The sequence below is a fragment of the Eulemur rufifrons genome, chromosome 7 (assembly GCF_041146395.1).
Source record: "Eulemur rufifrons isolate Redbay chromosome 7, OSU_ERuf_1, whole genome shotgun sequence".
NCBI lineage: Eukaryota > Metazoa > Chordata > Mammalia > Primates > Lemuridae > Eulemur > Eulemur rufifrons.
In genome coordinates this window covers 126,978,168-127,001,062 of record NC_090989.1, presented here as the reverse complement: position 1 = coordinate 127,001,062, position 22,895 = coordinate 126,978,168, and the positions used below count along the sequence as shown (strand labels likewise).

At 36.3% G+C, this 22,895-nt stretch overlaps 1 protein-coding gene across 1 annotated transcript in view; it reads left to right on the top strand.

The window, feature by feature from the left end:
• TBC1D5 (TBC1 domain family member 5) overlaps positions 1-22,895 on the top strand; it is a 430,335-nt gene that overhangs the window by 38,901 nt on the left and 368,539 nt on the right. The window contains exon 2 of the mRNA XM_069475443.1: positions 2,377-2,580. The gene's annotated coding sequence lies outside the window, so the exon portion shown is untranslated. The remainder of the gene's footprint in view (positions 1-2,376; positions 2,581-22,895) is intronic.

The following is a 22,895-nucleotide window of genomic DNA, read 5'->3' as shown; positions in this document are numbered from 1 at the left end:
TTTTCAAGACAAGAAATCATAGATATTTTAATAGGTTTCTCAGCTCTTATGAAAGTTAGAAAGAAATCAAGAAGGTTAAAGTAATATTGAGATTATGCTTTTATGTTGACTATTTTGTATTTGAGTCTTTATGTTGGCAGATTGAAGTATATTTGTGAAAACTTCTAAGACTTTAGTATTTTCTTGAAAATTGGTTTAGTACTGTTGTTTACATTTTAAAGTTAGTGCTTTCAATAGGATTTTGGTTTTCATCTGTCCTTAATTCTCCCTAGGAACGCACAATTTCAAAAAAGAAAGAGGCATAGTCAGCAGAAAAAAGAGGTGGTCTGAGCATTTGTGCGTTAAATATGCATGTTAATTATGAAAAAAAATTAGGAAAATATGAAAACAGATGTTACATAAATTATTGCAGTCCCAGGGCAGTAGTAACTTATACATTGACAATAATTTTTATATGTGTATGTCTATTTCTAGATTTCTCAATATTTATGCAATTCCTAGGAGAATAACTAGAAAAAGAACTGGTATATCCTTTCAGTGAAACTATAGTAAACATTCCTTCTGCATGTGGATTGCTGAGGAAGTTTTGTTGTTTCATACAGTTTTACTGTAGAGATGGTCTTCTGAGTTTCCTAATTCTGCCCATAGTATTCTTTTTTTTTTTTTCTCCTTTCTTTGTTTCTCTGTTGGTATGTCAGTTTGTTCTTTTATTGGATATATCCTGTCACAACAAGAAGGTTAATTAATGATCCGAGCAGTGTAAGAAATTGCAAATTGACCTAAAATTAAAAATTGATATAAAGTGTTTATTTAGAAATACTACAAATTACAGCTACTCAAGGCACTGATTGTAGTGCCATTTTTTCTTTTGAAAACCGTCACACTTTCTGAAGAAATTGCCATCATTCTTTAAATAGTAGTGACATACTATAAAAGTATAACAATATATATTGTGTTACTTAAATACATATTCCATCAAATACACATATGTTGGGGTAGTTGAAAGATATTTGAGTACTTTTCATATTAAAGAGCCATCCATAGGATGAAAATACTCTGTATTTTTAAAAAGGAAAAATGAGAAACAGAAGTATGCTTTCTTTTCGTAGTGTGACAATTTTTAGTTCAATCATACAAGAAAAACCATGTGAATATATTGCTGTCCAGGGATAGCTGACAATATTTAGATATTTTCCATATATGTAATATAATTTAGAAATGTTTGTAACTTCTCAAATAAGATTGAAATTCTACATCAGAGTGTAGTAAATCATTCTCTTTACCAAACAAACATACAACGAATAAAACAAGAATTGTCAATAAAATGGATATATCTAAAAGGGCAAAAAACAGTTTCTGGAAATCCTATTTCCAGAAGAGTGACTTTGTTATTTGGTTTTACTTGCATGTGATGCTAAAATGTGTTTGAAGTAATTAATTTCTATTGAATCTTAATAGGTTTCAGCTAGATCTGTAGTCATGTTTTTCAGTTCCATGTTATTGATTTATGTTTTACATTATATTACCTAACTGCTGCTGTCTTTTTGTACATGTGCTGAGCCACCAATAAACTCTTAACAGGTTGTTGAACATTAAGAACTAATAAAGAATGAAATCTAGAGGAGAGTGATAATACGTTTAGTAATTGTTTCATTATTAAGAAGTTCTTTACTTAAATTGGATCACCTGTTCAAGAAAATTCAGTTGTCATTTTTGTATATTTTATGTAAATATATCTGTCATTTATGATCTGTGGTATAGTGTATTCCTTCTAAAGGTGATAGATTTTTTTCTTTTTCTCTAGAAAAATGCTATAGTAATTAATTACTAACTCACAAATAATATTTACTTGTCATCACTGATGCATCTGTATTCTAATTTTACATTTTACTAATGCTTTTGAATCCATTTCCAATGAATTTTTTTTCATATTTGTTGTCAAACGTCAAATTTCTATTTTTTATATTATGTGATTTTTAAATTATGATATTATCTTACTATGTGTTTATTTTTTTATTTTTATTTTTTTTCTTACTATGTGTTTAAATAGTAGGCTTGTTATTTTAACATATCATTTCAGTGAAAAGTTAAATGAAGTTGTAACAGGTGATTTGTTTTATAGTGAGGCTTTTTTTATTATATATAGATATAATGAAAAAAAAATAATGCCATTTATTGTTAGTATTATAAATTGCCTCCTTTTCTTCCAGGAGTTAAAATAGGTAAAGAAGTGATTAATAAGTACACTAATATTTGTCCTCAGAGCACCTAAAATATTTTGGCATGAATTTTTTTGCCTGCATTTTGCATTTTTTCCTATGGTTAGGATTCCTTCTGGAATAGGAGCATTTGAAGCTATTTTATTTATTTTTCTAGGTTGATGCTGTTTTTCCAGCATCTCAGTTGAGAGAGAACTTGGCTGGTCTCTATTTCTTGATTCCTCTTCAATTCCTGTTTGCCTACCAAGACTTGTATTTGGAGAACTCTGTCATACTGAGCCTGAAATCATCTTTGAACCTATAAGAACATGCATTCTCAAGTGTCATCTAGATTTATGGACCAGTGAAGTTCTCCTGAAAGGTAAGCATGCATTTATTCAAAATGTACATTTAAAAATGGAATATTCTCAATGTCCTTGCTATAGTAATGTATTCTATAGATGTGTGTGCAAAAAAGCATATGTGGTGTGTTTGTACACTTCTGCCAAATTTAGACTGTAGGCTCCTTCACAGAATAATGTTGCCCCTCCAACTCAGTTACTCAGCTTCCTGATCTCTTTCTTTCCACCTCCTACATTCAGTCATCAATTTCCATTGTTTTCCCTTTCCTTACTGTTTTTCTTCTTTTCCCTTTCCTTACTGTTTTTCTTCTCATTTAGCTAAGTCTTCAGGGAGGCTTTAAAAAATGTTTTCCCACCAACAAATTTTAGTACTTAAGGAACACTTTTTGTATTTGTAGGCTGTTTCTTTTCTATTTTTACCCCTTTTAGGCATTTACTGTATTTTTTGTTAAAGGAGCAGGAAATTAGAATGATTGAATTTAGAGTTGAAGGTATCTCAGATAGGTGGCATTCACAATTTTTTTCCTACCACAACCCCTAGTAAGAAATAAAATTTACATTAATGAGCCAGTTCCCATAGGTATAAATGAAACTGAAACAAAAGTTGAAATAATTCTTACCCTAACTACGTGGGATGTGCTCTGTGCTCTATTATATTATATTCTTTGTATATTTCATTTACTACTTACTAGTATATGTCACCTTTGCAATTTCAGAAACCCTACTTTAGATTACTTGTATGTTTATTCATGACTGATCTGTTGGGAAAGTAAAAGAAATTTGGCAATTTCTTTCTGCCTCAGTCAAGTTGCCTCTTCTGCCTGCTCTGTGCTTCTCATCGCGCCCCCAAATTCAGTGTAAGTTATCACCTGACTTAGTGAAAGAACTGGGTGACTGAACACCAGAGCCCTTACTGAGTTCCTCTGTAGTAAGAACACAAGTACAAATAGTAAGATCTCAAACTTTGAAAGGAGAATAAATCTTTGATAGAATCATGCCTTTATACTCCAGTAAGGTATATGTTTCTTTATTCTCTTCTTGTTTGTTTTGTCTTTGTCAATTGTATGTGCATTCTGATGCCCTCAAATCATTCTTGGTATGAAACATTTTTAACTTTTTAAGTCCTGAATATCAGCTGAGAATAACCCAGATCATTTCCTGAAGTGTTCTCTTCTAGTACCTATTCCTGTTTTATGTAAAATTTTTATCCTTGTAATAAAGTGCACGCATTTTCTTCCTGATTATAAAAGTAATATTTTGTGTTAGAAAGTTTGGTAGATATAGAAAAATGTAACGAAGATAAAAATTATCCCCAATCCTAGTCTGCAGAGATGAACTGATGTAACATTTAAAAAGTAAAATCTATTATTTTTAATTTTATTTGACTTTAGCACAGGAAAAAAACTGAAGTGAAGCTTAAAGGACTAATAAACTTCAGATAAATGTTTTTTGGAAAACCATAAATAGTTTCTAAGAGACTTCCAAAGTTAAAGAAGATTATGGAAGTCTGGAAATCTCTAAGTAACTCTGGAAATAAGAAAATAGTAAAGGGTGAACTAAAAGCAGAATTTCTTTTTATTTTAAGATAATTTTTTGAGAAGAAATTTATTTAATGCAAAACTAACAATTTTAAACTGAACAATTCAGTGGCATTTAGTACATTCACAATGTTGTACAACCTACCACTTTTATTTAGTTCCATCACTCCAAGGTAAAAAATACCTTACCTATTAAGTAGTTTTTCCCATTCTGCCATACCCCTACCCTCTGGCGTCTATCAGTCTGTATTCTGGCTCTACGGCTTTATCTAGTCTGCGTATTTCATTATGTAATCATACAATATGTGACCTTTTGTGTCTGATTTCTTTCACTTAGCATAATATTTTCGATTTTTATCCATGTTGTAGCACTTATTACTTCATTCCTTTTCTTGGCTGAATAATAATCGTGTTGTATGTATTCATGACAATTTCTTTATCCCTTCATTCATCAGTGAACATTTGGTTTACTTCTACCTTTTGGCTATTATGAATTGTGCTACTGTGAACATGTATTTACATTTAACTGTTTGAGTACATGTTCTCAATTTTTATGCATACCTACCTTGGAGTGGAATTGTTGGGTCATATTGTATTTCCATCTTTAACTTTTTGGGGAGGCGCCAAACTGTTTTCCACAGCGGGTGTACCATTTTACATCGTAGCCAGCAATCTGTGAGGGTTCCACTTTCACTACATCTTGCCTACACTTGTTATTTTCCTTTTTTGTGTGTGTATTAGAATATCCTACGATAGTGACAAATGACTTTCAGCAAGGTAGAGAAATGATTATGTATTTCTTACATATTATATTTCTTATATAGTGATTATATGTCAATTCAGAATATCACTTAGTTCTGTTTTCTTTCAAGAATTACCTGATGAGTGGACCTTTTTTTCCCCTAGAATAAAGGGTTTCTTACTTTTCTTCATTTGCTCAAAATCAAACATTTTGTTTCACATTTCTACTGTGGTTTTTTTATATATGTAATTTTTTTGTTTTTATCAGAGTTTTAAATTGCCATTGTTTTTGTTTAGTGCTCATAAGAGATTTGTACTTCTATTTTTATTGATAGCATACCACAGTGCAACACAGTTGTACTTTTAAGCTTCTAACCCATAAAATAACATTTCTGTAAGATTATTTACACTCTTTTGGAATAAATTTCCCACTTAACCTTGACCTTCTGTTATGAACCAGAGCTTCCTTGGCCTTTTGTTGAAGTGTCTTTCTGAGATTTATTTTCATTATATTATCGGGTTAGTTCTACTGTTATTTATATCCCATTGTTAGCATCATTCTTAGATTCCTTTAAGTAAAATTTTAGAAAGCTTAAATAGATGACTTTTCTGAGTTGTGCTATTAAAAATGTTTTTTATTTTAATTCTTACAGTTGATTGATAATCTTGGTGTATATATGTTTCTGGGTTTAAAATCATTTTCCTCAGAACTTTGAAGGACTTTGCTCCAGTATTTTCTACTATTCATTATTCCTCCTGAGAAATTTGAAGCAAGTCTTACTCATGTAAGATGCTTCTAGGAGCTAGCATAGTGAAACAAAATAGACAAAAATCCTTAAGTTGATTAAGCTTACATTTTAGGGTAGAGAGGTTGACAAGTAGCAAGATAAATAAATAAAATATGTAGAAGGTTAGTATCCCATGAAGGAAAATAAAGCAGGGAGTGGGAGATAGGGATTTCAGAATATAGGGAGAGGAATGGAAATTTTAAATAGGGTGGTCAGGGAAAGCTTCACTGAGAAAGTAATATTTGAGTATAGAACTGAAGAAGGTGAGGGAATAGGCGTCTTAAGCAGAGGGAATAGGAAGTGCAAAGGCCCTGAGGCAGGAATATCACTGTGTTCAAGGAACAGCCTCAAAGTCAGTGTGGCTATAGCAAAATGAGTAGAGAGTAGTAGGGATTAAATTAGAAAAATAACTGGGATTCTAGTTCTTCTGAGGACTTGTATTTGGCTTTTATTCTAAGTGAGATGGGGAGTATTGGTGAGTATCCTTATCATCTGGTTTATATAATAGTTTAAAAGAATTACTGGCTCCCAGCTTGAGAATAGATTTTAAGGGAACAAAGGCAGAAGCAGAGAGACCATGTAGATGAAAGATAATTGTTGTACGAACAACAAGATTTGCTTATGGATTGGTTTTTAGTATGAGAGAAAGAGATGGGTCAAGAATGACTCCAAAGTGTTTGGTCTGAATAACAGGAAAGACTGAGTTTTCTTTAGTGAAGAGGGGATGATTATAAAAGGCGTACATTTGGGGGAAATGGTTGGGAGTTTGGTTTTGAACATGTTTGGAGGCAGTTAGATACAGTTATCCAGAGTCAGGTGAGAGGTCTGGGGTGAAGGAAAAACTGTGCAGGTTGACAGTTGCAAATAGAATTTAAAAGTGTAACACTGATGCAATGTGGTAAATATGGACAGAGGAGATTTGAAGTCCTAGTCTTAGGGCACCTTAAGTAAAGGGGTTAGGAGAAGAAGAAGAATTGGTAGAGGAGGCCAGAGAAGGGGAAACCCCAGTGAGGTAAAAGGAAAAATCATTTGTGTTTCAGAATATCTGAATGTGATGGAAATGTTTCAAGGAAGGAGGAGTAATCATCTGTGAGAAACCTTACTGATAGGTGAAGTTAGAGGTGGACTGTGACTTGTCTGTTAGGTTTAGCAATGGGAGGTCATTGATGACTTTGAGAAGAACAACTTCAGTAGAGGACAAAGTTCTGATTGACTGGAATGGGTTCAAGGAAGAGTGAGGGGAAAAACATGTGGCAGCTTAAGAGAGAAGTTAGGGTCAAGAGAGGATTTTCTTAAATAGGAGAAAAATAACATACTAATGGGAGTACTCCAATAAAGATGGATAAACTGATGATTCAAGAAATAGTGGAGAATTGTTAAAGTTTTTTGCACAAGACAATTTAATTGTCTTAAATTGGAGCATAGGTGGTTTTTTTCTTTTTCTTTTATTTATTTATTTGAGACAGGGTCTCGCTCTGTCACCTGGGCTAGAGTGCAGTGGCATCATTATAACTCACTGCAACCTCAAACTCCTGAACTCAAGTGATCCTCCTGCCTCAGCCTCCCAAGTAGATGGAGCTACAGGTGTGTGCCATCACACACAGTTAATTTTTCTATTTTTTTGTAGAGACGAGGTCTTGCTCTGACTCAGGCTGGGTTTACTCTTAATGATAGGAAGAAAGGCATGGTCTATGAGGACAGATCCATCTTTAAAAAGCCTTTGGTTAAGCTTTGCACTACCTCTGCAATATGTGACATCCAAGAAGCATCATGATAAGCTGCTTCCCACTTCTTTAGGCTTCTCTTATAATTCTTACTCTATTGTGGTTTTTGCTGTGTACTTGTATACATACATATATGAAAATATATGTTGGTTTCCAGTTTAGGAATTTTGTGGTAAAAAAAAATTCTATTAATGAAATTAAGACATACAAAAGGCATTTATGAATGATACACCTCTTGATGTTTTTGAAAAGTTTCAAGCTTGTAAATATTTTATACAATGTTGTAGAGAACCACCAGGCTACATTAAGATTAGAAGAAGGGCTATCAGCTCCTTTCTTATACCAGCTTTAGGGAGCTTATGGTTCAAATTCACTTAGCAGAATAATGATAAAGTACTTCATGTCCTAGATTGCTTGAATACAGGTGAAATTGCAATTGTGAAACTCTACTAATGGTCTATTGTGTTCATTCCAGTTACTATTTCTCCCTGTCACTTTAGCCCCAGAGCACAGCTGATAAATATGAGATACAATAATGGCATTAGAATTCTAACATTTTCCTGTTGGTAAAATATGATCTCTGGGATCTCTCATGTGTTTCTGAGTTGTAACAGTGTTACCCTTCCTAACCATTTTTGCTCAAGCTCCCAACTCTCTATAGTGATAAAGTAGTCCCCCTTTATCTGGGCGTTCCCTTTCTAGGTTTCAGCTGCCTGTGGTTTTACTTACCCATGGTTTTACTTACCTGTGATCCAGTCCCAAAACAAGTAAATACAGTATGTTGTGATATTTAGGGATGGGGAGGGGAAAGGACCACATTCATATAATTTTGATTATAGTATATTATTATAATTGTTCTATTTTATTATTAGTTATTGTTAATCTCTTACTGTGCTTAATTTATAAATTAAATTTTATCATACATATATATGTAAAGAGAAAAACAGGTTTCAGGCATCCACTGGAGGTCTTGGAAGGCCTGTGGATAAGAGGAGACTGCTGTATAACTCCTCCTCTGGCTATAGATACTGCTCATAGTGCCCTGTGACATGATTCAAGTTGCCTGTTCCCTGTGCCCTAATACTGTAGTGCTTGAGTTAGAAAGCATAGTAAGTGATACAGGAGCAGTTATAAGGCAAACAATTGAGCAGCCTTGTGCTTATTATTCCCTATAGCATCTCTAGTGGCTTAAATAACTAATTTCAACTCTTTACAACCCTCACCCTTTCCTAAAAACTGGCACAATTTTCTGAGTTGCTGAGCTGGAAGAAATTTTGAGTAATATCTCCTATACATACGTATGTCGACTTGTCCACTTATGACACACTTTCTAAGAGTCAATATATTTGGTATGCTGTATACTTGGTATACTTGTACTTTGTACTCTGTCTTTGGTAGCAACTGCTGTTGTGGAAGTAATAATTAGAAATAAGATGTCTTGTGCTTCTTATTACCTTATTTTGATTCCCTTTAAATGCAGGTCCTAACTCATTGCTTTCCCCTAAAGGACACAAGAATAAAAGTCTATCATTTTCTTTTGGAATGTACCTTACATTATATCCTAATCTGGTATGTGAAATAGGTTCATTATGTGTGGAGAGGCTCTCCAGCACTTTATGGGCTAACTCAGAGAGGGATTTTCCAGGAATTTTCCGTTTCACAGGTGAATAGTTCATGTGTTACAGCCAGCTCTTTTGCTATCATCTTAGTCAGTTCCTTCCTAAATACTTCATTGTTTAACATCTTACAATTTGTCTCCCTCTTTGGGCTTTACATGTATTTCTCCAGTGGGTTGCCATTTTATCATCTGGGGGCCTGGTTTCTGTGGTTAGGTTACTGACCTAAACCATGTTCATTGAGTTTTCTTTTATAAGCATGAACTTGTTTGCATAAATCTGAGTGCAAAAATCTCAGCTATCTTATTCTGATACGCTCTTTTTCCCTTGCAAGCTAATATTTATATTCATCCGCAAACCTCCAATTCCATCCTAATAATTCTTCTAAGTTAAATAAGATGAACTGTTATCACTATGGGGTTTCATAATAATGGTATATTTTAGATAACGCACATAAGGTTGGATCTTCTTAAATATTTTTCATTGAATTGAAAAATTTTAAGTGGAGATGATGTTTGGGAATGTAGGGAAAACGTAAAGGATAATTCTCTGTTTATAGACTCTAAAATGTTATCAGTGTTGAGAGTAAAATCAATCTGAATTCATCTTTCCATTTGATCAACAAATGTTTATTAACTGTTTACTTTATGGCAGATACTTAGGTAACCAGAGAATTACTTCTTAAATTATATGTTCTTTTAGAGATATTTTACTTTATAAATTAGATGATGTGAGGAAAATTGCTCATTTTTCTCTTTTTTTTTTTTTTGCCAAATTTATTGTGAATGTTTTTAGCTTTTCACCATATTTGCGAATAGCTGACCCATTTAAAGGGAATTATTAAAAAATCTTTAATTTGTAATGATTTGACAGTTACGCCACTAACATTACATTTATTATTGAGATAGAATCAGGTTTTAGTTATTAAAATATATGCCTCAAATCTTAGAAATATGAACAATAATTTTGCCTCAACTTAAGACTTACTTTATTCAGTATATTAGTGAACCTTGGCTGAAGATACTTTGAAAGCCTAAATAACTTGGAATGTATTTGAAACCTCTGCTCTTACATACTTCTGTTCAAAATGTTACATATGTTTTTAGATCATTTATAGTACAGGCTTAGAAGTTTGGAGTTTTACATTTTCAGTAAAAAAGACTTATAAATATATTTATGTTAGTACTATTGGAACTAAATAGTTTTACTCACATAATTGCCATTCAGCTATAGCTGTCTGGAATAAAACTTATTGGAATAAGTAGCCATTTCCTATGTGAAATAGCTGTTTAAAATGTTTTTCATCTGATAGCAGGTATTTTAATTCTTATAAATAGAGCAGAGACATTGAAGTATTTACATAGCTAAGGGAGGTTATCAGCTCAAGTTCAAGAGTATGTTGTTTGACATTATTAAGCCAAGGATATTTTGTAAGTTTTAAAAATATATGTTTATTATTACTTTTGTAAAATACATGTGCTTTTATTATATCTTATGTGTGCATCTAATTTCCTATTGAAGTCACTGATTAAAGGGAATTGTGTACCAGTAGGGTTCTAAAACCTTGACGTTATTTTAATCTGATAACAAATGGGTTTAAGTTCATGTTCTTTCCGTTGTTGGCAACAAATCTAAACCTGTATTTTTTGGATTTATGAGGATAAGTCCTGCTTTGGCAATCTTGTAGATCCTCAAGAGAATAGTTAAACAGTGATTAATCATTGTTTCTTCACTGAGTGTGCAGAAAAGAATGGAAAAGCTGCATTTCACACTTCTGAAGCAATTAATCCCCATGATCTTAGCCAGGTTTGTCTTGTAGATAAGTCGGGATACAAAACGGTACCTAATTTATCAATGTATGCATGCCATAAAGTATAAAACACACAATTTATTTCATATCATTTATAGTCAAATGTAAAAAAAGAGTGACTTTGCCATATCCAAGAGTGTTTCCTACATTACCTTCATATAAACTAAGTACCAGAGATTACAATGGGATTCCTGTTTATTGTGCACATCTGGTGCAGTCACTATGCATTTTCTCATTCACTTGCTGGCATTTTTAGTGATTGTGGCATAAATCACCTTGCTAATCAGAAACATAAGTGACGGGAAGTCATCTCCTTTTTTTGAACAATGGGAAAAAACATATGGCTTCTTAGACAGTACTTGGCTGTTATACTATTTATGTGGCATTATATTTTTTATTTAGAATTTCATATTAATTGCAGTGGTTTGGTTGAAAGCATTGAACACTCATTGTTTGTGGTCAAAGTATTTGTTTTAGACCACTTTCGTGACAAGTAAAAAAGATAAAATCACATGTTTTGTATTTAAAATTTTTTTTTAATAAAAACTACTTTGGGAAGAGTTTTTAAGATAAAGATGAATTGAAGAAAGTATATACATTTAAAAGTACTTGGATGGATGTTTACCTAGATGCATGCATGTAGTAATTACAAGGTACATGTTAGTTTTTAATTATACCTATTTCAAAGTACTATACTGATCAGAGTAAAGTAACTGTCCTTAAAGTGCTAAAATGTAAACTGGCAGTAGTTTGTTTTTCTAGAAGTAGTATTAGTTCAAGATGAGTTACATTTTTGGTTATTTTGTTATTTATTTAGAATTGCTTCTACATACATTACAAGTAAAAGATGAAGTAAAACTTTGTAAAATTTAAGAAATTTACATCTGCAGACTTTAAACACTGCCCCCAGTCAATTTATAGCTATTGGTTATAGAATGCTTGATGTAGGTTTGGGGTTATTTCCTCTTTTTCCTCAATAATCACTTAATTCTCAAAAGGTTGTGACTATGATAGCCTTTTATCTTTGATGTTATAATACTTACCTTCCTATCCCTTACTATAATTTTTTATACTTGGGTGTGAAGGAAAGATTTCTTTTAAATATGTAAATTTCAAATGAAAATTAATTTTTTTAGAGAAATTTGTGTCTTTCACAGTTTTTCTATGTTACATTTGACTATAAATTAGTGAGGCAAAAATTTTAACAAATATATCAGAGCTTATTTATTAAAATGTGTATTATTCTCTTTCAGGAAAATGTACACATAGTCCATCAATCAAACTATTTCTGAAATGCCTCTTTTTGAATTTCTTTATTGGAATTGATGTATAACTGCTCAAAATGGATACTGTAAAGGGAGATAAGATTCATTTTGTGCATATATATGCTAGTATTTTTGCTTAAAAAATCAATCAATCATAATAGCTTGTATTGCAGCCCGTATATACCTTGTAGATAATTGGACACTGTGAATAAAAATACAGTTTGGAAAAACTGCTTGAATTTTAAAGTAATGGTCATATTTATCCATTTTGTTTTAAAAATCTTTTATATTGTCTCAAAGACCACCTGCAGTAGGAGTCTACAAATTGAATAAATGCAACATAAGGAGAGGGTTTTTTTTTTTTTTCCTGTTGTCATTGTTTAAAAAAAGGCCACTATTTAGATTCTCTGTTAATGTATAGTGTGTTGTTTTTTAAATTATAGTTATAACTGAATTGAGACTTTCTTTCTAGGTTAAAGTTGTCTAATGCTTAAAATTGACTGAAATCCCACCATACTACCTCACTTTTTGACCATTCTTATTTCCTTCATGCTTTTCAAACCTCTGCCTCTTGTATCTTCCCCCACTCCCATTATTTATTTTTTTAAAGATTGAGGTGTATTTCTTGTAGAGATCAATTTTAAAGTAATATAATTTTAAACACATATGTATATGTTTCCTTTTTCTTCATCAAAATGTAAAAATTATAGGAAGATGGAATGTTAAAATCCAAGAAATTGGCAGCTTAAGGGATGGCTAAACCTATCAAAATACATAAGGAAAAATACAGAGTTATTTTCTTAGTAACTCAACACTTTGGAATTTGTTAGTAATGGAACTTTGAGGAAAAACTTCTTTTTTTTTTTTTTGAGACAGAGTCTCACTCTGTTGCCCAGGCTAGAGTGAGTGCCGTGGCGTCAGCCTAGCTCACAGCAACCTCAAACTCCTGGGCTCAAGCGATCCTCCTGTCTCAGCCTCCCGAGTAGCTGGGACTACAGGCATGCACCACCATGCCCGGCTAATTTTTTCTATATATATTTTTAGCTGTCCATATAATTTCTTTCTATTTTTAGAGGTGGGGTCTCGCTCTTGCTCAGGCTGGTCTCGAACTCCTGAGCTCAAATGATCCGCCCACCTCGGCCTCCCAGAGAGCTAGGATTACAGGCGTGTGCCACCGCGCCCGGCCGAGGAAAAACTTCTTGCATAAAGCTCTTGCTGGGAAAAATATATTCACCTAAAGTATTTGCATATTCATCATGTTTACAAAGCCAGGAATTTAATTTCTACATGTGTACTAATTTTTGAATGAAATTGAACTATCAGTGATGTTGATATTCATTGCACATTTTGCTTAAAATTTACTTATATTTTAAGAGACTTTGCATTATTCTTTTTTCCTCCAGTTCATATTTTGTTTTTTAGTTACATTCATAGTGTGTTGGTACATATTACCCTCTAAAGTGGATTCAGAACTGAATACAGAACTTGCAAGAAAAGTTATTGTTCTTTCCTTGTGTTCTCAGGGCATAAAGAATGAATCCTCCCATTATAGGGATAACCTTACTGACATATTCAAGCCAGGCAGATTATTACCTGGTGTCGGTAATAATCTAGCCATTCCTTCCCCCACTTGCCTTTTCTGGAAGTGGCTTTTGCGATGCTGACAGAGGTGTTGTGCCTACCAGTGGTGTACTTAGAGTGCCTTCTACTGCTTGAAGTGCTGTGGGGTAGGTGGTGTGACACTGATGGCTGAATCACACTGAAATTCAGATAAAAATGTTAATTTGTGGCTGGCGGGCAGCAGCATTGCGTGAGCAGGATTGCCGGCCGAGGGACGCCAACGCGGCGGTCGCATGGTGCTGCTGCTGCGCCTGGAACCAGAGCGCCTAACGTCAGATAAGAGAGGTCATTAAAAGTAGTGTTTACCGGGGAGATCAAAGATGGCGGAGTGGTGGTGACGGCCTGAATCTGCGCTCCCGGGGAGGAAGGCATCGATCCGGACCTGCCACAACGCTAGAGGACCGCTCCCACACAGGAACAGCGGTGTGAATCCAGGGAGAATCAGCGTGGGACAAACAGAGCGAGTGAGGTCTGAGGTGAATGAAAATTGGGAACGCGGGACAGACACTAGCCAGCGGAGCGCGGGTGGGATACACCCGCCCCCAGCCGGGGCGGGAGCAGCCTCTCGGGAAAGCGGCTTGCCCTCCGCTCCCAATTGAATAGAGCCCTGACCCAGGCCAGCGCAGAATCACTGAGGGATACGTGGCGCATTGCAGACAGGAGGCTTTTTTGTGAAATTACCTTAGAACCTGGGGGATCTCAGCTGAGACAGCGCTTGGCGAGGAGGGACGGATCTGCACCAGGGCGGAAAAACACAAAAGACTCCCGGACAGCAAATAGCGTTGTACCCCGTGCTGCCTTTTTCGGCAGTTCTCCAGCCGGTCACCCCCGGTGCGTGTCCTTGCTGGCCAGCCCCTGGGCAGTGGCGGTCTCCGCCTGCCGGGGAGCCGGTCCCCTCCAGCCCCGGAGCTCGGCAGGTGCCATCTTGAAAGCGAAGGCAAAACCGCTTGGGAGCCAAAAAGTGCCCAGCGGCTCTTTCTGCCCGTGCTGCCTTTTTCGGCGGTTCTCCAGCCGGTGACCCCCCGGTGCGCGTCCTTGCTCGCCAGCCCCCGGGCAGTGGCGGTCTCTGCCTGCCGGGGAGCCAGTCTCCTCCAGCCCCAGAGCTCTGCAGGCGCCATCTTGAAGGCGAGGGCGAAACCGCTTGGGAGCCATAAAGTGCCGAGCGGCTCTCTCTGCCCGGCGCCCTCCGCTGGTCTCTGAACCAACGCCAGGAGTGCGGGATATGCCGGGGCCGCGCTCGGGGTGAAGGGACAGAGCTGCGCTAAGGCAAAAAAAAAAAAAAAAAAACAAGAAGAATAGGCTCGCCGAACTGTATATTTTATTCTTGGTAAATTTCTTCTGGGTTTTGTTTGTTTGTGTTTGTTTTTGTTTTTTTTGGTGTTTTTTTTTTTTTTTTTTTTCCCGGCTGCTCACGAGCCGGACAGCCTCGGCGGGCACCTTTGCCCTCTGGGCCTCTGGCTGCCGCGCCTTTTTGAGCGCGGAGGTTGGATCCCCACCACCCTCGGAGCTGTGCGGGCGCGCAGACACCATCTTGAAATCCACTGCGAAACCGCCCGGGACCCAGCCGGGCGGGCGTGAAGGGGCGGAGCTATGCTAAGACGTAAAAACAAAAACATTTAACGGCCGCTCCGGACCCAGCCGAGCGGAAGTGAAGGGGCGGAGCTGTGCTAAGGCATAAAACAAACAAACAAAAAAACAGTGAGTCGCTGAATTATATACTTCAGATTTGTGTATCTTTCTGCCTTGCAGTGTGGTGAGGTGCTATGTAGTTTGTTTTTGTTCATTTTTGTTGGCGTTTTTGGTGTTTTTTGGTTTGGCTTTTTGCGTTTCTTTTCCTTTTTTTTTTTTCTTTTTTTTTTCTTTCTTTTTCTTCTTTTCTCTTTCGTTTTCTCCTCTTTCTTTTCTTTCTTTCCTTTTCTTTTTTCTTTTCTTTTTTTTTTTTTTCCCTTTCTCCTCTCTTTTCACCTTCTAACTGGGGACCCACGGTGAGCTTTGGAACGGGCCAGGTCCCTGGCTCTGGTACATACCGGATACTTAGCAGTCACCCCCAGGGCCAGCGATCTGCGGGCACGCAATCGCCATTCTAGGGCCCACAGCCAAGTCACTGCGGAGCAATAGGGTACCAAGAGGCTCCCTGGACGGCCCTCTCCCCTGGTCCACGGACCTTATATAGGGTCCCCGACCAAGTGTAAACACTGAATACTTCTCCAGAAGCGAGAGTGTGGAACCTGATCCCTGGGGACATTGGGCCAAGACAGACTTTTGCCCGTGGGAGCTACAGCAACTAGGGCGCTGAGCAAGCGAGGTCACCGTCCTCTCCCCATAGCTAGTATCTTGCCTGCAGATAGAGTCAGAAACCTCCCCTATAGAGGAAGAACCAAAGGGAAACAAACAAACAAACAAACAAAGAGAATTTCGGTCTACTATTAGTGTGGACCCTGCCTGCCTTCTGAAAGACCACAACACAGTGTCCTAACTCGCCAAAGCGGTCTTGGATCACTCCAATCCTCTAGGATTGGACCCATCAGAAGCAGTCCCCCAACGGAAACAGAAAAATCTCTAAACAACACACAACAGTCTCCCCCTCTTGCCAAAAGAAGCAACATACCTAGACTGTTTCACAGCCTAAGAATAGAGCACAAAGACTCCTGTTAACCAGACTAAATCTATAAGTAAAAATCCAACGATAAATCTAGATGGGAAGGGCCCAGCGAAAAAACACGGAGAGCACAAAGAATCAAATGGAAAGCTCATCCCCAAAGAGAAATACCAGCTCCCAACCATTTGACACAAACCAGACTCAAAACACCAACATGTCACAGGAAGAATTCCAATTATGGATTATAAACAAGCTGAATAATATACAAGAATCAATGGATAAACAACACAAGGAAAACACACAAAAAATACAGGATTTGGAGGAAAAATTCACTAAAGAAATTGAAATATTGAAGAAAAACCAAACTGAACTCCTAGAAGTGAAGAATTCACTCAGAGAGCTACAAAACACTGTGGAAAGTCTCAAGAGCAGGGTAGATCAAACAGAGGAAAGAATCTCAGAAATTGAAGATAACTCCTTTCAACTAAATAAGTCAGTCACAGAGATAGATCGAAAAAGTAAGAGAAATGATCTGAGTCTTCAAAAAATGTGGGATTACGTGAAGAAACCTAACTTGAGAGTTATTGGCATTCCTGAGGGTGAAGAAGATAATAAGCAAGGGTTGGACAAGCTATTTGAAGACATAATCGAGGAAAATTTTCCAGGCCTTGCCAATACTCTACACATACAGATTCAAGAAGCTCAAAGGACCCCTGGGAGATTCATAGCAAATAGGAAAACACCACGCCACGTAGTCATCAGGCTGACCAAAATATCCACTAAAGAGTCACTTCTCCGAGCTGTAAGGAGAAAGAAACAAGTAACTTACAAAGGAAAACCCATCAGAATTACGCCAGATTTCTCAGCTGAAACCTTACAAGCAAGAAGAGGTTGGGGCCCCATTTTCACGCTTCTGAAACAGAATAATGCCCAGCCTAGAATCTTGTACCCAGCTAAGCTAAGTTTTCTATACGAAGGAGAAATCAAGACATTCTCAGATAAACAAAGGTTGCGGGAATTCACCAAGACAAGACCAGCCCTCCAAGAAGTACTCAAAAGAGAATTACACACGGATCAGCACAAGAAAGATCCACGAATGTAAAACTACTCAAGAGCTAAAGATCAAATTCCAGATACCACAATGGCCCAGGAGAGAAAACATCACAATGAAGTTCTACCCAACAAGCTGAACAAAAAACTGTCTCACTTATCAGTTTTCTCAATAAATGTGAATGGCTTGAACTCCCCGCTCAAGAGACATAGACTGGCCCAATGGATAAAAAAACACAATCCAAGTATCTGCTGTCTTCAAGAAACTCACCTAACCTGCAAAGATGCATTTAGACTGAAAATAAAAGGATGGAAATCGATATTTCAAGCAAATGGTAACCAAAAGAAAGCTGGTGTGGCAATCTTAATTTCCAATAACTTAGCTTTCAAACCAACAAAAATAATAAAAGACAAAGATGGCTACTACATACTGATTAAAGGCACAATTCATCAAGAAGCCATGACTATACTCAATATATATGCACCCAACCTAGGTGCACCCAGATTCATAAAGCAAACCCTACTAGATCTCAACCAAATGATAGATAACAATACTGTAATAGCTGGAGACTTTAACACCCCACTGACAGTACAGGACAGATCCTCTAAACAGAAAATAAACAAAGACATAATGGACCTAAATAGAATGCTAGAACAAATGGGCATGGCTGACATCTATAGGACATTCTACCCAAAGTCCACAGAATATACATTCTTCTCATCAGCTCACGGGACATTCTCTAAGATTGACCATGTCCTAGGACATAAATCATGTCTTAAAAAATTCAAAAAAATAGAAATTATACCATGCATCTTCTCAGATCACAGCGGAATAAAAGTAACAATGATCACAAACAGAAACCCTCACTCTTACTCAAAGTCATGGAAGCTAAATAACCTTCTCCTGAATAATTATTCTATAAAAGAAGAAATCAAGATGGAAATCAAAAATTTCTTTGAATTAAATGACAGTGGAGATACAACTTATCAAAATCTATGGGATGCAGCTAAAGCAGTCCTGAGAGGAAAATTCATATCCATAAATGCCTATATCAAAAAGACAGAAAACATGCAAATAGACAACCTAACGAATAGACTCAAAGAGCTGGAGAAAGAAGAACAGAATGATCCCAAACCCAGCAGAAGGCGAGAAATTACTAAGATCAAATCAGAACTAAATGAAAAGGACAACAAAGAAACTATAAGGGAAATTAATAAAACAAAAAGTTGGTTCTTTGAAAAGATAAACAAAATAGACACACCCCTGGCTAGACTAACCAAGAGCACAAAACTAAAATTTCTAATAACCTCCATTAGGAACATGAAAGGAGAAATCACAACCGACGCTACAGAGATACAAGATATCATCTATGAATTCTACAAAAATCTTTATGCACACAAACTGGAGAACGTGGAGGAAATGGACAAATTTTTAGAAACACATAGTCTTCCCAGGCTCAACCAGGAAGAAATAGAGTACCTGAACAGACCAATATCAAGAACTGAAATCGAAACAGCAATAAAAAACCTTCCCAAAAAGAAAAGCCCTGGTCCAGATGGGTTCACACCTGAATTTTACCATACATACAAAGAAGAACTGGTGCCCATCCTACATAAACTATTCTCCAATATTGAGAAGGATGGAATTCTCCCCAACACGTTCTACCAAGCCAATATAACATTGATACCAAAACCTGGAAAGGACACAACAAAAATAGAGAACTACAGACCAATTTCCCTCATGAATATAGATGCAAAAATTTTCAATAAAATACTAGCAAATCGAATCCAAGTACTTATCAAAAAAGTAATCCACCACGACCAAGTGGGCTTCATCCCTGAGATGCAGGGGTGGTTCAACATACGTAAATCTATAAATGTAATTCACCACATAAATAGAAGCAAAAACAAAAACCATATGATACTCTCATTAGATGCAGAAAAAGCATTTGACAAAATTCAACACCCTTTTATGATAAAAACGCTTAACAAAATAGGCATTGATGGAACCTACCTAAAATTGATACAAGCCATATATGACAAACCCACAGCCAACATCATAGTGAATGGGGAAAAACTGAAAGCACTCCCACTTAGAACTGGAACCAGACAGGGCTGCCCATTGTCTCCATTACTTTTCAACATAGTATTGGAAGTCCTTGCGAGAGCTATCAGGCAAGAGAGCAGAATCAAGGGAGTCCAAATAGGGAAGGAAGAGATCAAACTCTCACTTTTTGCTGATGATATGATGTTATATCTGGAAAACCCCCAGGATTCAACCATGAGACTCCTGGAATTGATTAGCGAATACAGCAAAGTCTCAGGCTACAAAATTAATATACACAAATCAGAGGCATTTATATATGCCAATAACAGTCAATCGGAAAACCAAATTAAAGACTCAATACCCTTCAAAATAGCAACAAAGAAAATAAAATATCTAGGTATATATCTAACTAAAGAGGTAAAGGACCTCTATAAGGAAAACTATGAAACACTGAGAAAAGAAATAGCAGAACTTGCAAATAGATGGAAAAATATACCATGCTCGTGGATCGGAAGAATCAACATTATTAAAATGTCTATACTACCCAAAGTGATCTACAGATTCAATGCAATCCCTATTAGATTACCAACATCATTCCTTACAGACGTAGAGAAAATAATTATACACTTTGTATGGAATCAAAGAAGACCCCGTATAGCAAAAGCAATTCTAAGCAACAAAAACAAAATGGGAGGTATTAATTTGCCAGACCTCAAACAATACTACAAGGCCGTGGTTCTTAAAACAGCCTGGTATTGGCACAAGTGCAGGGACACAGACCAGTGGAACACAACAGAAAATCCAAATATAGAACCATCCTCATATAGTCACCTAATTTTTGACAAAGCGGAAAAGAATATACTCTGGGGACAAGAATCCCTATTCAATAAATGGTGCTGGGAGAATTGGTTAGCCACTTGTAGAAGACTGAAACAGGACCCACAGCTTTCACCTCTCACAAAAATCAAATCACGGTGGATAACAGACTTAAACCTTAGGCGTGATACAATCAGAATTCTAGAAGAAAATGTAGGAAAGACTCTTACAGACATTGGCCTGGGCAAAGAATTTATGAAGAAGACTCCCAACGCAATCACAGCAGCAACAAAAATAAATGAATGGGACATGATTAAATTAAAAAGCTTCTGCACAGCCAAAGAAACAGTCCAGAGAATAAACAGACCACCTACAGAATGGGAAAAAATTTTTGCATACTACACATCAGATAAAGGACTGATAACAAGAATCTATTTAGAACTCAGGAAAATCAGCAAGAAAAAATCAAGCAATCCTATCAAAAAGTGGGCAAAGGACATGAATAGAAATTTTTCAAAAGAAGATATAAAAATGGCTAACAAACATATGAAAAAGTGTTCAACATCTCTAATCATCAGGGAAATGCAAATCAAAACCACAATGAGATATTACTTAACCCCAGTGAGAATGGCCTTTATCAAAAAAACCCAAAACAACACATGTTGGCATGGGTGTGGAGAGACAGGAACACTCATACACTGCTGGTGGGACTGCAGACTAGTGCAACCCCTGTGGAAAGCATTATGGAGGTATCTTAAACAGATTCAAGTAGACCTGCCATTTGACCCAGCAATCCCATTACTGGGCATATACCCAAAGGAAAAAAGGTCATTCTGTAACAAAGACACATGTACCCGAATGTTTATAGCAGCACAATTCACAATAGCAAAGATGTGGAAACAACCCAAATGCCCATCAATACATGATTGGATTAGTAAACTGTGGTATATGTATACCATGGAATATTACTCAGCTATAAGGAATGATGAAGATACGACATCTCTATGGTTCTCCTGGAGAGAGTTGGAACCCATTATATTAAGTGAAGTATCCCAAGAATGGAAAAACAAGCAACACATGTACTCACCAGAAAATTGGTTTCCCTGATAATCACCTAAATACAAATCTGGGAACGACACCAACCGGACATCAGACTGAGGTGGGGGGTGGGGGAGGGGATGGGGGTATGCCTACACAATGAGTGCATTGCACACCGTTTAGGGAGTGGTAACACTTGAAGGTGCTGACTCGGGAAAGGGGGGGTGGGGAAACAAAATATGAAACTGTTGTTTTTAACTTGCATTGTTCACTTAATAATTTATCATGAATATTTCCCATATTATTTCATATCATTGTACAAGAAATAATGTATACATTATGAGGACATACTGTATCTAACAAGATATACTGTTAGACTCTTTGATTCTGTAAAATTAAATTGTTATTAATGAAAAAAAAAAAAAAAGTAGTGTTTACCCTTTTGATAATTGAAAAGTTGTATATTAGCTAGTCTGTTTCAGATGAAGAGTTCACGTAGGGATTTCTGGGACATAAACTAAACTGGGACTAAACTCACAGAGAACCATGACCAGTTTTAGGTGATACAGGATTTAGATAAGCACATAATGACCCCCCCAAATTGCCATGTCCTAATTCCCACATATTGGGAATGTACTAGACTTCATGGCAAAAGGAATATAAGGTTGAAGGTGAGATCAAGGTTGCTAAACAGCTGACTAAAACTGGAAAGATTATTCTGAATTATCAGAATGGGTCCAGTGTAATCACAAGGGTCCCAAAATGTGGAAAAGCGATAAATAGAAAGTGTCAGATTGGTGAGATGTGAGAAAGACCCCAGTGGATATTATATTTTCATTGGTTTAATCAATTTTATATGCCTATCAATGTTTTGGAAGTTAAATGTAAAATGAGGGAATAAAGAACAACAAAGATATGATCTCTAAAAGGGGAGGCCCAGGTACAATAAAAGTATAGATAGTGTGCATTCCACAAGGGCATAATTGTGCATATGTTGGTGTTTTCCATATACATGTTTGGTGTGGGAAATGATGCAGAGGCTAGATTTTCAGAATTTATATCAGATAGTCCATTTTAATCAAGACTAAGTGGATAAAATAAGAAACAATAATTATGGTGACAATTTGACTATTTAAGAAAGAACATTGATGATGTAAGGTTTATTGTTTTTTCCAGCTATACAAAAGATGTTTCCTCTGTGCCATTAAGATGAATATTCTTTCTACTCATGTTATTAAAAATGCCTTTTATTCCCAAAAAAAAAAAAAAAAAAAAAAAAAAAAAATGTTAATTTGTGAAATATTTCCACGAAAGGAAGGCTTTTATTTGTGAATGTGAAAGTTGCTTTGAATGGCATATGTAATTCAAAAATTTTAATGTGAAATTTTTATGAAGTATATTAAGTATGAGAAACGTGGAGCAAGAAAGAGTATTCCCTGTTAAAATATTTCTGTTTTATGTTGTAGTGTTTAAGGCTTTTTCTGGGTAGCATGTTTCCATTGTGGTCCTCACTTGATTTTACTGCAGGAGTTGTTCAGCCATATCTGGGACTTAAAGACCAGCAGGGTTGGCCTGCCAGTAGTCTTTGATAGGCAGGAACAGAAGTGAGTTTTTCTTAAGAATAGAAAGCCAGACTTGGTGATGTGGTCTCCGCTGTTAGCAAAGCAGCATTTCTGAATTTAA